The sequence below is a fragment of the Salvia miltiorrhiza genome, chromosome 5, assembly GCF_028751815.1.
Source record: "Salvia miltiorrhiza cultivar Shanhuang (shh) chromosome 5, IMPLAD_Smil_shh, whole genome shotgun sequence".
Classification (NCBI taxonomy): Eukaryota; Viridiplantae; Streptophyta; class Magnoliopsida; order Lamiales; family Lamiaceae; genus Salvia; species Salvia miltiorrhiza.
This window is the reverse complement of record NC_080391.1, coordinates 42,114,832-42,127,336: the sequence shown is the minus strand read 5'-3', so window position 1 is coordinate 42,127,336 and position 12,505 is coordinate 42,114,832. Positions and strand designations below refer to the sequence as shown.

The 12,505-nt window shown below is 37.8% G+C and overlaps 2 long non-coding RNA genes across 2 annotated transcripts; both read left to right on the top strand.

The window, feature by feature from the left end:
- Positions 1 to 1,188: 1,188 nt before the first annotated feature.
- LOC131024621 (uncharacterized) lies at positions 1,189 to 2,112 on the top strand. Its single transcript, XR_009101955.1, has 2 exons — positions 1,189 to 1,268; positions 1,866 to 2,112. It is a non-coding gene; the product is annotated as an uncharacterized LOC131024621 (long non-coding RNA).
- An 8,639-nt stretch (positions 2,113 to 10,751) lies between these two features.
- Positions 10,752 to 11,675, top strand: LOC131024620 (uncharacterized). The gene is made up of 2 exons (XR_009101954.1): positions 10,752 to 10,831; positions 11,429 to 11,675. It is a non-coding gene; the product is annotated as an uncharacterized LOC131024620 (long non-coding RNA).
- The last annotated feature ends 830 nt before the right edge of the window (positions 11,676 to 12,505 follow it).

Sequence of the window (12,505 nt, the reverse complement as noted above, 5' to 3'; positions counted from 1 at the left end):
GCCACGGCCGGAGAGAGAGAAGAGGGGTGGCTAGGGTTCAGGCGCAGCAGCGGCTCGTCGCTATTGTAGCCGATCAGTCGGGGGTGAGGGAGAGGTGGTCTGGTCCGGGCACGATGGAGTAGCAGCGGAGGTGGAGCCTGTCGTGGTCGCCGTTGCTCCAGCGAGCTCCAGCGGCCGTGAGAGCAGTCGAGAGGGAGAGAGACTGGCGGCGGCAGCGAGCTGTTGTCGTCGGAAGGAGGAGGGAATCGGTGGTTTCAGGGAAGCTAGGTCAGCGGCGGTGGCTGTTTCTGACTGCGGCGGCCGTGGGTTCTCCGCGGTTGCTGCTGCTCGGGAAGCCGGCGCTCTTCGCCGGGAAAAAGGAAGAAGAGGAGGGTGCAGCGTGAGATGTGTGGGTGTCGAGTTCAGTAAGGTCGTGTGGTGGTGACCGAGGTTTGAGAGAGAGGAAGGTTGAAGGGTGAGTCGACGGACGGCGGCTGGTTAGCTGCTTCGCCGGAGAAGAGAGGGAGTCGGGCAGATTGAGTGAGCCGAGAGAGAGTTGAGCGAATTTCTTTTTGAGATTGAATGGAGAGAGAGAGAGACGAAATGGGAGTGGGGGCGCAGCTTTGAGGGAGGAAAGGTTGAGAGTTGGGCTAGGTTTGGGCTTGGAGTTTTGGGCTCCTATTTTGGGCCGAGTTAAATTATTTGGGCCGATTTTAATAAATGTTTGGGCTTGTTTTTATTTTTAATAGGGCCATGTCTATTTTATTGAGTTGGGCCTCATCTTTTAAATTTATATGGGCTATTATTTATTTAAGCATGGGCTCTATTTCATCTATTTAAATGGTTTCCCTATTTTAATTAATTGAACTATTAATTAGTTTAATTAATTATTTTCAAAGACTAGTTTTCATAATAATAATAAATTATTATTATGTGCATATTATAAGTAATTACTTATTATATGCTAAGCATGACATGAAATTGCATTATATTTTGCAATAAGAGTATTTATGATTTAATTGATTTTAATTATAATTCCAATTATTAAAGAAAGATGAGTAAGAATATTGTTGGTGTTCTTAACTCAAGAGAAATGTTTTTAATTATTTATTCATTAAAAACCCGGCTAAGTGAATCATAGAGTGTTAAGCACTACACCATGACTTAAGATTAGATTCAAGGAGACCTATTAAGAATAGAATTTCTTGTAGGCTTTGTGGACCAAGGGGATTAGCACTGCTTTCCAAGACAGGTTATGTGATTATGATCTTCAGGCTTTGCCTATCCAGGTGGGCATTACTTTTACTATACGTATATAGAGATCCCCTGCGTGTCGTAGGCCTCTTATACGAATATATGCATGAGATGATTTTAACTGTTAATTTCAGTTTATTATTATGCCCAAATGATAAATGACTCTTATGAAATGAAAATGAAATGTTCATGAAATGAAATGAAATGTTTATGAAATGATTGACTGCCAAAAATGTTTATGTTTTTATATGTATCCTATCTGTGTTGGTTCGCCAACTTTAAAGGAAATCCAATTGGGATCCTATGCTAGACAAAGGTCGCTAGCTAGGGTTAACGTGTACACTCATGGAGACTGCGAGTCGCTTGCGACCGGTCTTGGCGTCCGTGGTAAGGAGGCCTCCTTCCCGGCGCGTGACAGAAAGGAACAGATATGGATCATATGAAGGAAAATGATCGGCCGATCGACTTTATGAAAATGAAAGAAATATTTTAGTAAGCACATGTCATTTAAGAAAACCCATGTGTGTTACTGTTATGGCAGTTCAATTTATATATGTATGCATGAATGTATTTTCGGCTATGTCCACTGAGTATTTTTATACTCAGCCCTGCATGTATTTCTAAATGTGCAGGTTGAGCAACTGATGGAATGGAATGATGTTGAGCGGGTGTTCCTTTGACATTTCAAGAAATGTAACCTTGAGTATACATCTTCATATGTATATCTCACACGTTTTCGCTGCAAAATACGTTGATTAGGATAGCCCTATGTTATGAAGTTGGGATACGTGTTATTGGGTAACCCACCTTAATCAGTTCTCATTTATGTGTATGTTTTATAAGTATCCAAATAATCATATATGATCCTAGCATTTTATCTATGAGTGACATTTCCATATACTTTAATGTTAAGTAATTGTCCATCCCATTTCTTATTGTTCACCCCAAGTCATAACCCCGGTTAACCCGTCATTGGGATAGTGGGCTGTGACAGAGTGGTATCAGAGCGGTTCGTTCGCTCTGACCCTAGAAACCTTATTCTAAAGAGTCGAGTCTAGTTTGATTCTTTAGACTTACATGGGTTCATATGGCACCGCTCAACACTCCATTGCATCGTGCTCAATCAAGGAAAGAAGGTAACTGCAGTTTCAACGTTTTAAAGATGTTAATGTTCTAAAATGCTTCATGAATATGTTTATGTGAAAAGCATGTTATGATGGAATGTTGAATGTTTTGCCTTTCATGGCATATTTTTGCAGTCTATGATGTTATGATCAGATGAATGATAGAAAAGTGACATATGTTTTCCCAGAGAACATAGATTGTTATAAGTTGCATGACCACAATTTTAAAAGAACATAGACTACTAGATTAGTAGTATATCTCTACAATCTAGATTCTTAAGGTGATGATGTAGAAGAATGAAAGAGAACTTAGAGCGTTTCAGCTCCCTTAAGAAAATGATGGTTCTTTTGAACTACAAAGAGGAATGAAAAGATATGTACGAGGTAAAGGAAAAGCACAGAATGAAAATACGAGACGAATTCAAGGTAAACGTTGCATCAAAGGTTGAACCATAGTCTCTACGTTCGAATGTTCAAGTGCGACGGAACATCGAATCGACTTTTGCTACACGATAGATTATAAGAATAGTGTGTTTTGCCTGTGTACGTATGTCTGCGTGTATATGTCTTAAGAGAGGTTTGGGGTTTGAGATCAATAGGATAAGGAACCTTAAGATAAGTTTAGTTGTCATGATGAACTTATGCTTTGTTATGTATAGTATGTTCATGGCTCTCCAAGTTCGGGACGATGTTTCCCGTGTGACTGGGAGGTGATGATGTTGGACCTGGCCAGTCCACATGATCCAAATCTCAGTAGACGTCTTTTGGGTTGAAAACCCATGTGTTTCAACTTTCGGATGAAAAACCAGATGGGTTCTTACTCGAGGTCATTTTGTTCGACCTAGTAGTTAATCATTTCATACCCTCTGGTCATTCTTTTGATTCTCTTGAACAATTTCTACAACACCTTGCTTTGATGTTGTGTTGAGTTTGAGCCTTGCAACTTGTAAGTTGTCATAATAGATTCCCTTGTTTGATAAGACCAAGAAATGTTAGTCTACCGATGTAGTATACTACCCAAATTATGGCTTCGTATAATTGTGTCTCATTGTAATTAGTTGAGATTATTAGTCTTTGTCCTATAAATGATATCGACCACTCATTATGATAGAAATTCAAAGTTTAAGCTAAGACCGTAATATAGTGTTCGAGTACGAGGACTTAAGTTAATTGGTCTATGATAGTTTTAAGATAGATTCATAAGAAAGTGTTATGCATGTGATAGGTAACAAGAAATGGATTGATGACCATTTTGGTCTTTGGAAAATAGGATACTCCGTAGATGAGCCCTAGGAATGAGGTAGGAGTAATGAACCGCCGCAAAAGGACGAGGGAACTTATTCTCAAGTAAATCTCATGTATATAAATTGGAATTAGGAATCCAATTGATATGAGGAGAGACCCGAATCTATTCTAGATTGGAAAGTTAAAGTACTAAGGAATAAGTCGATACCTTTAGTAATAGTTCTTTGGAAGCACCATGACCAAGAAGAGGCGACGTGAGAACTCGAGTTTAGCATGAAGGAGAAATACCCAGAATTATTTCCTGTGGTACAAATTTCGTGACGAAACTTCTTTTAAAGTGGATAGTATGTCATACCCCGACTTTTAATCCCTGATTAAGGGCTTAATTATTAATAATTAGGATTCGGCATCCATTTATAATAAAAACTGGTTTGATTTATCTGATGTGATTTAATCATTATATATGTGTTTTAATGTGCTTAGTTAAAAGGAAAATTTTTATAAATGTGGTGCATAAGTTTTAATTGGTGAGTTAAGTGTATTTATATTAGCCACATGAATTTTAAATTATGCATGAAGTCATGAATTTTATCTAAATTTGATAGTACATGTAACACCCCGTACTTTTCCCTATGTTGTGAGATAGTGTCTTAACACTATTGAGAATACTGAGATGTCAGAGAGATTGACTGTCCTATTAAGAAAATAGGAATAATGAGTTGGAAATAGAGTCGAGAAAGAAAGAGTGAAAAACCTTGAAAAAAAAAAAAAAATCGGTCGGAGAGACGTCTAGTTTGTCTGTGTTTGCCGACTGCTTTGACGTGATATTATGTGAAATTACGTGACTGATTGATTATGTGAGTTTTGTTACGTATGACATTGTGAGCAAGTTATTATGATTTTTATTTGAGGATATTAGCACTTGGAATTTTAATTAAGTTTCTAAAGCAAGTGCAGTTTGTTTTTACCGAGAAATCAAAGAATGCCGGTTAATGAAAATATTTCCAAGCATATATTTTGTTTTAAAATTATTTTTCCTATGAGAGGAATATTATAATTGAGTGAGTGCACTAATATTAGTGCTATAATTATTTTATGTGGTCACATGAATAATTATGTATTGGTATTTTATTAATTAGTACATTTCCATAGTTTTTGTGATTTATTTTTGATCACCCTTCTCACACTATTACTTTAATTTCCCTACCATGTGACTAAATACCACAATTTGCCAAGTGTAGAGATTATTGAAGAGAGTGTAGAGATTAGAGAGATAGTGTAGAGATTAGAGAGAGAGAGATCAAGGCATTAATTGCCAATATTTCCTTAAGATTACAAAATCCTCTTTAAAGATCACAAGATCATTTACAATCTTGCAAAATCCTCTCTCACTACTCACTCATCATTTTCGACCAACACCTCTCTCCCTCTTTCTCTCACTTTCCTCCATTTTCCTCCATTGAAGAGACCTTCGGAGCTTCCAAAAATTTTACAAAACACCTCAATCCACTCTAAAATCTTCCATAAACACATCCTAGCTACTTATATTCAAGAGAATCATTGAAGAAAGGCTTCCAAGCTAGAGTGAGAAAATGTGAGTTTTGGTGAGAAATTTGGGTAAGTGGTCATGTATTCCATAAATCTTGCTTGAATGATGTTGTATGAAGAAAGAAAATCACCTCTCCCTTGTTCTTAAAATTTTCAAAAAAATGGGTCTTTACCCTTCAAAAATTTTCTTTTTCTTTCCTTGATTTGGGGAAAAAAAAAAATGAGATCTATGTGGTGTTTGTTGATGATTGATGTGTGTTGTGAAAGTATATGCTTTGAGATGTGAAAGTCGATTGAGTTTAGTTTACAAAAAAATTGAGAAATTGTGAGTCGATGATTTATATGATGATTGATGATTATTGAGTTAATATATATGAATATCTTGATGATTAACCATGAGATATAGATTTTTCTATTAGGTTAGTTTACCTAAAATTGGGATGTTGAGATCCTATGGATAAATTGATGTATTGATGATGGATTTGAGTTTATGAGATGATCTAGATGATTAATGATGAATGAGATTGAAGCTTGAGGTTGAGAGGTGAAAAATGAAAAGTGTTAGTTTGAGGAAGAAGATGACATACATGTGTATCTATATGTGATCTTGTTTTATGATATTGATTTGTGCTAATTGGTAACCTAGGATGTTAGATCTATGATTTGATCAATAGGTTATACATGATTAGTGATATTTTCAAAAGAGTTTAGTTTAATAAAAATTAGGACTTTTTGCCTATGTGTTATTTAAGTTATTTTGGCTTAAGATATATGTATTTGAGCATGATATTAGTGTATAATTATGTTTGAGTAAGTCTTTTGTTGGCTAAGAAATTTTTTGACTTAGTTTAGTTTATATGAGTTTTTGAGTTTTCATATTTTGAGAAGTCGATGATTGATAAAATGAGGTTTAATTGCTTTATGACCATTATGTGAAAGTTTGTCATGTTTTATTAAGAGTTTTATGATGATACATGAAGTTTCATTAGAGTTTAGTACACGATAAAAGGGAATCTATATGTGTATAATGATTTATATGATGAATGAGATCATGTTTGAATAATTGAGTAATTTTGTGCATGAAAATGAAAAGAGAATTTTAATGATGCGTTCATTGAAACGTTTTACTAGAGATTTGAGGTTATGATGTAAGAAGAGAGTCAAGATTTGAGTATGATGAGCATTATAATGTGCCTGAATGTTTGTGAGTGTTATATGTGTTTAAAATGAGCTTTGATGAGTTTCCTTGAAGGAATGTTGAGTTGAGTATTTTAAGAGTTTGAGATGAGATTTTGGTGAATTTCGTAGGCCTACTAACCTACTGTGATCGACGGTTTTTCAATGTCAAAAAGCTTTGAAAATTTTATATCAAGTCTCTACATGAGTCTTGAGAACATCGGTAAAATTTCAAGTCATTTGGACTTCATTTACTATTTTTATAAAATACAAAACCGAAACTGCATATTACTACCGAGAGTTTCAGAGAGCAGGGGAAAGAGTCATTCATTTCAGTAGCGTCCTGTGTGATCTAGCTTTCCAAAATTTTATGGTATTAACCTTATTGTGTTATCTAGATATCCACAAAATTTGAGCTCAGTTTGACAACATTTACTATTTTTCAAAAATCCAAGTTTTCGATTGCTCAAAACTGCCGAATATGATAGACTGTAGTAAAACAGACATATCTCCTACAATACTTGGAGTTTTTGACTCTATTTTTTTTTATATGAAAATAGACTCGAAGACCTTTCTTTTGGTATGAGTCTCGAGTCCAGGAGGTGTCGGAGTAAGAACAGGTTAGATTTGAAAGTTGAGTCAGTGTAAAAACAGAGCATGTTTTGATAATGTTTGATTGTGTTTTCTTATGTGCCTTATGTGATTGTGTTGTCTATGTGTTGAATGAGATTAGACGAGCCTTATATGAGAGATAAATTGAGACTTAGTACCATGATTTTCTAGAAACCTATCCTTGAACTTAAGGATTTGAGATGAGTGGAGAGTTTATATAGAGATGAGTAAAGAGATAGAATATGAGATAGAGCATGAGTTAAGGCTTTATGAGTATGGATTTTAAAAGGATTAAAATGTTTTAAATCAATTCCTTTTTAATGGAGTTTAAAATGCTTATTTAAGTCATTTATAAATGAATAATGAGAAATGCGTAAAGAAGTTCGTAAATGAATCGCGGCATGAGATTTTCAATTTCCCTAGTAAACTAAGGAGATATTATGAAGGAATAAGCAATGAACGAGACTCTCACCACCGAGTCACTACAACAATTGGAGAAGGAAAAAGTTCACGCACAAACAAGATATGTACATCACCTCAAGATGGAGGTAAAGAAAAAGGAAATGGAAGGAAAGCACTAGAACTAAACTTAAGGTATAACCCAACCCCAAGGCTAGTAGGCTCAAGTTAAGAGAGTGAATGCTTTGGCTAAAGTGCCAGAAGCTACAGCAAGAATAAAGTTGGAACGCCACCACAATGGAAATTTAGAAACCCCATTAAATAATCATTTGGAAATGAGAAAATGAGTTTACATGGCAGAAGGAGTGCCATTAATCTTTAAGTGAAAGTTACCAAGATGATGAGAAAAGTTTGATGTTAGAATTCCCTAGTCAAATCTGAGAAGGTGATTTAGGACGAAGGAAACAATTAAGGTAGTTCGCCACTTTACTAAGATGAAGTAGGTGAAAGAATGTTGTTAGGTCCTGAACTGGTCCAACAAATGATTGAAAAAGTCGACCATATCAAGCAAAGAATCAAAGAAACTCAAGATAGACAAAAGTCTTACGCCGATAAACGCCAATCGGAATTAGAATTTAATGTTGGGAATCGAATTTTCCTCAAAGTCTCTCCCTCAAAGGGAGTTATACGTTTTGGAAAGAGGAGCAAGTTACGACCCCGTTATATAGGACCTTTTGAGATCCTAGATAAGTTAGGTCTTTGTAGCATATAAGTTGGCTCTGCCACCAAGCATTGTGGATGTATACAATACGTATAACACCTCGCAATTAAGAAAGCATGTGATTAAGTAAGATAAAGTAGTCCTAGCCAGGACCTAAGTTGTGATGAGAAATCAGTCCAGATACTTGATCGCAAGATTCAAGTTTTACGAGGCAATAATATTGTTCTCGTCATGTAGTGGAACCATCACAGGATGGAAAAGGCCACAAAAGAGATTAATGAAACGAATGACTAGTATCACAAGATAGAATACCAGATATGCAATTCCGAGGACGAAATTTTTATAAGGAGGGAGGAATGTAATACCCCGTTTCCCTGAGTTAAATTTAAAATTTATTTTCGAAATTTAGAAGTAAGATGATTCACGCCGGATATAAAGAAAATGAATTTATTTTTAATTCCAACAAAAATAAATATGATTTACAAAAACATTTGTAAATTTAGTTATTAAATTTATATGCATTGCATATTTATTTAATTTAGCATTCAAAGCATTTTCACGAGCTTTTATTTAAGCAAACACTGAAGAATTATTACAGTTTTCATAATACAACCGGGAAGACTTTTTATTTTATTATTTTATTCCTCCCACTACTCCCACCTACTCTCCCACTACACCCACCTACTCCCACCTTTTCGCAACTTACATAGCTGGGTTGATGATTCCATCTTCCATCCCACAACAATCAAAGAACCATCACAAATAAATGCTTTGCAGATCACTGAAGCCCCAGGCCCCCAGCTCAAAGAACCATCACAAGGTTTCATCTTTTAAAAACTCCATTACTTGTTTTTGCAATATTGAATGAGACATCTAAATCACCATTATAGACACACAAATCACATCTGCCCAAACAAGAAACACACATACACATACATTCATGTTACCTATATGTATTACAGAGTCAACATATGAAATGCATAACTGTTCATATATGCTAATGAGCAAGATATCTACTAATCGACTATTAGAGAAGAGCATACATGTTTAATTTTGATAACCGAACTGCAAGATTATGTTTTTACAAAACGAGTCACTGAATGATTTCAAGAACCTTTTATTCATTGAAAAGAAAAGAAAAAAAAAAAAAGAACTTGTATATGTGTGTGTGCGTGAGTCTTGGGGGTGGTCCGACAGTGGGGCTGTTCGGCGGAGGGATACGGCGGTCGGCGGCGGCTCATCGCTGTTGTCCGTCCGGCGCAAGTAAAAGAGAGGAGAGATGCGGTCGGCGGCGGTGGTTCTCCTGCTGCTGTCGGCCGGAGTTTTAAGGGAGAGGCGGCGGTAGCTTGCTGTTGCAGTCGCCAAAAATGGGCCAAGAGAGAGAGAGGCCGAGAGAGGCGGCGGCGTTTTCGTCGTTGCCGAGGAGGAGAAAGAACAGGGGTTGGGGCGGTAGCTGGTTTAACAGAGGGAGGCCAGGGCGTGGCGGCTCTGCCGCTGTCGCTCGGCCACGGCCGGAGAGAGAGAAGAGGGGTGGCTAGGGTTCAGGCGCAGCAGCGGCTCGTCGCTGTTGTAGCCGATCAGTCGGGGGTGAGGGAGAGGTGGTCTGGTCCGGGCACGATGGAGTAGCAGCGGAGGTGGAGCCTGTCGTGGTCGCCGTTGCTCCAGCGAGCTCCAGCGGCCGTGAGAGCAGTCGAGAGGGAGAGAGACTGGCGGCGGCAGCGAGCTGTTGTCGTCGGAAGGAGGAGGGAATCGGTGGTTTCAGGGAAGCTAGGTCAGGCGGCGGTGGCTGTTTCTGACTGCGGCGGCCGTGGGTTCTCCGCGGTTGCTGCTGCTCGGGAAGCCGGCGCTCTTCGCCGGGAAAAAGGAAGAAGAGGAGGGTGCAGCGTGAGATGTGTGGGTGTCGAGTTCAGTAAGGTCGTGTGGTGGTGACCGAGGTTTGAGAGAGAGGAAGGTTGAAGGGTGAGTCGACGGACGGCGGCTGGTTAGCTGCTTCGCCGGAGAAGAGAGGGAGCCGAGCAGATTGAGTGAGCCGAGAGAGAGTTGAGCGAATTTCTTTTTGAGATTGAATGGAGAGAGAGAGAGACGAAATGGGAGTGGGGGCGCAGCTTTGAGGGAGGAAAGGTTGAGAGTTGGGCTAGGTTTGGGCTTGGAGTTTTGGGCTCCTATTTTGGGCCGAGTTAAATTATTTGGGCCGATTTTAATAAATGTTTGGGCTTGTTTTTATTTTTAATAGGGCCATGTCTATTTTATTGAGTTGGGCCTCATCTTTTAAATTTATATGGGCTATTATTTATTTAAGCATGGGCTCTATTTCATCTATTTAAATGGTTTCCCTATTTTAATTAATTGAACTATTAATTAGTTTAATTAATTATTTTCAAAGACTAGTTTTCATAATAATAATAAATTATTATTATGTGCATATTATAAGTAATTACTTATTATATGCTAAGCATGACATGAAATTGCATTATATTTTGCAATAAGAGTATTTATGATTTAATTGATTTTAATTATAATTCCAATTATTAAAGAAAGATGAGTAAGAATATTGTTGGTGTTCTTAACTCAAGAGAAATGTTTTTAATTATTTATTCATTAAAAACCCGGCTAAGTGAATCATAGAGTGTTAAGCACTACACCATGACTTAAGATTAGATTCAAGGAGACCTATTAAGAATAGAATTTCTTGTAGGCTTTGTGGACCAAGGGGATTAGCACTGCTTTCCAAGACAGGTTATGTGATTATGATCTTCAGGCTTTGCCTATCCAGGTGGGCATTACTTTTACTATACGTATATAGAGATCCCCTGCGTGTCGTAGGCCTCTTATACGAATATATGCATGAGATGATTTTAACTGTTAATTTCAGTTTATTATTATGCCCAAATGATAAATGACTCTTATGAAATGAAAATGAAATGTTCATGAAATGAAATGAAATGTTTATGAAATGATTGACTGCCAAAAATGTTTATGTTTTTATATGTATCCTATCTGTGTTGGTTCGCCAACTTTAAAGGAAATCCAATTGGGATCCTATGCTAGACAAAGGTCGCTAGCTAGGGTTAACGTGTACACTCATGGAGACCGCGAGTCGCTTGCGACCGGTCTTGGCGTCCGTGGTAAGGAAGCCTCCTTCCCGGTGCGTGACAGAAAGGAACAGATATGGATCATATGAAGGAAAATGATCGGCCGATCGACTTTATGAAAATGAAAGAAATATTTTAGTAAGCACATGTCATTTAAGAAAACCCATGTGTGTTACTGTTATGGCAGTTCAATTTATATATGTATGCATGAATGTATTTTCGGCTATGTCCACTGAGTATTTTTATACTCAGCCCTGCATGTATTTCTAAATGTGCAGGTTGAGCAACTGATGGAATGGAATGATGTTGAGCGGGTGTTCCTTTGACATTTCAAGAAATGTAACCTTGAGTATACATCTTCATATGTATATCTCACACGTTTTCGCTGCAAAATACGTTGATTAGGATAGCCCTATGTTATGAAGTTGGGATACGTGTTATTGGGTAACCCACCTTAATCAGTTCTCATTTATGTGTATGTTTTATAAGTATCCAAATAATCATATATGATCCTAGCATTTTATCTATGAGTGACATTTCCATATACTTTAATGTTAAGTAATTGTCCATCCCATTTCTTATTGTTCACCCCAAGTCATAACCCTGGTTAACCCGTCATTGGGATAGTGGGCTGTGACAACTTCCTACCGTTGTAGCTTCTTGGAGTGATCGGGCCAAACAGATCCATGTGAAGTAGATGCAGAATCCTTTCAGAGGAGTGTCCTGATTTTGACTTGAATGATATCCGCGTCTGCTTTCCTCTGAGGCATGCTTCACATTCTTGCTTCTTCTGGAACACAATAGAAGGAAGGTCTTCTACCAGTTGATGTTTAGCAAGTTTGTTGATCGTCTTGAAGTTGAGATGGTTGAGTCTCTTGTGCCACAGCCAATTGAGCTCCAAGCTGCTCTTGCTGATGAGGCACGTTTCTGGTGGGCTGTCTTCCCAAGAAACGACGTAGAGACTCCCTTGTCTGAATCCTTTCAGAACCACCTTCTTTTGATTGTTTCTAACAGTGAATTCATCCTTCTTGATCTTCACTGTGAAACCACTGTCACAAAATTGACTCACAGACAACAGATTATGTTTAAGACCAGAAATAAAGCTAACATTACTGATACTGGCGTTACCCATGTTGAGCACACCGTAACCTTTTATTTCTCCGATTGAGTTGTCTCCGAATGCAACTTTGGATCCAGCTTTCTCAACATACTGAGATAGATATTCTTTGTAGCCCGTCATGTGCTTAGAACAACCACTGTCCAGATACCACGTTCTGATCGAAGCTTTGGCCTCTTCATTCTTTTTGTGTTTCCTGACATTGACCTGCAAGGAAGAGTTGCTTCAGGCACCCAAT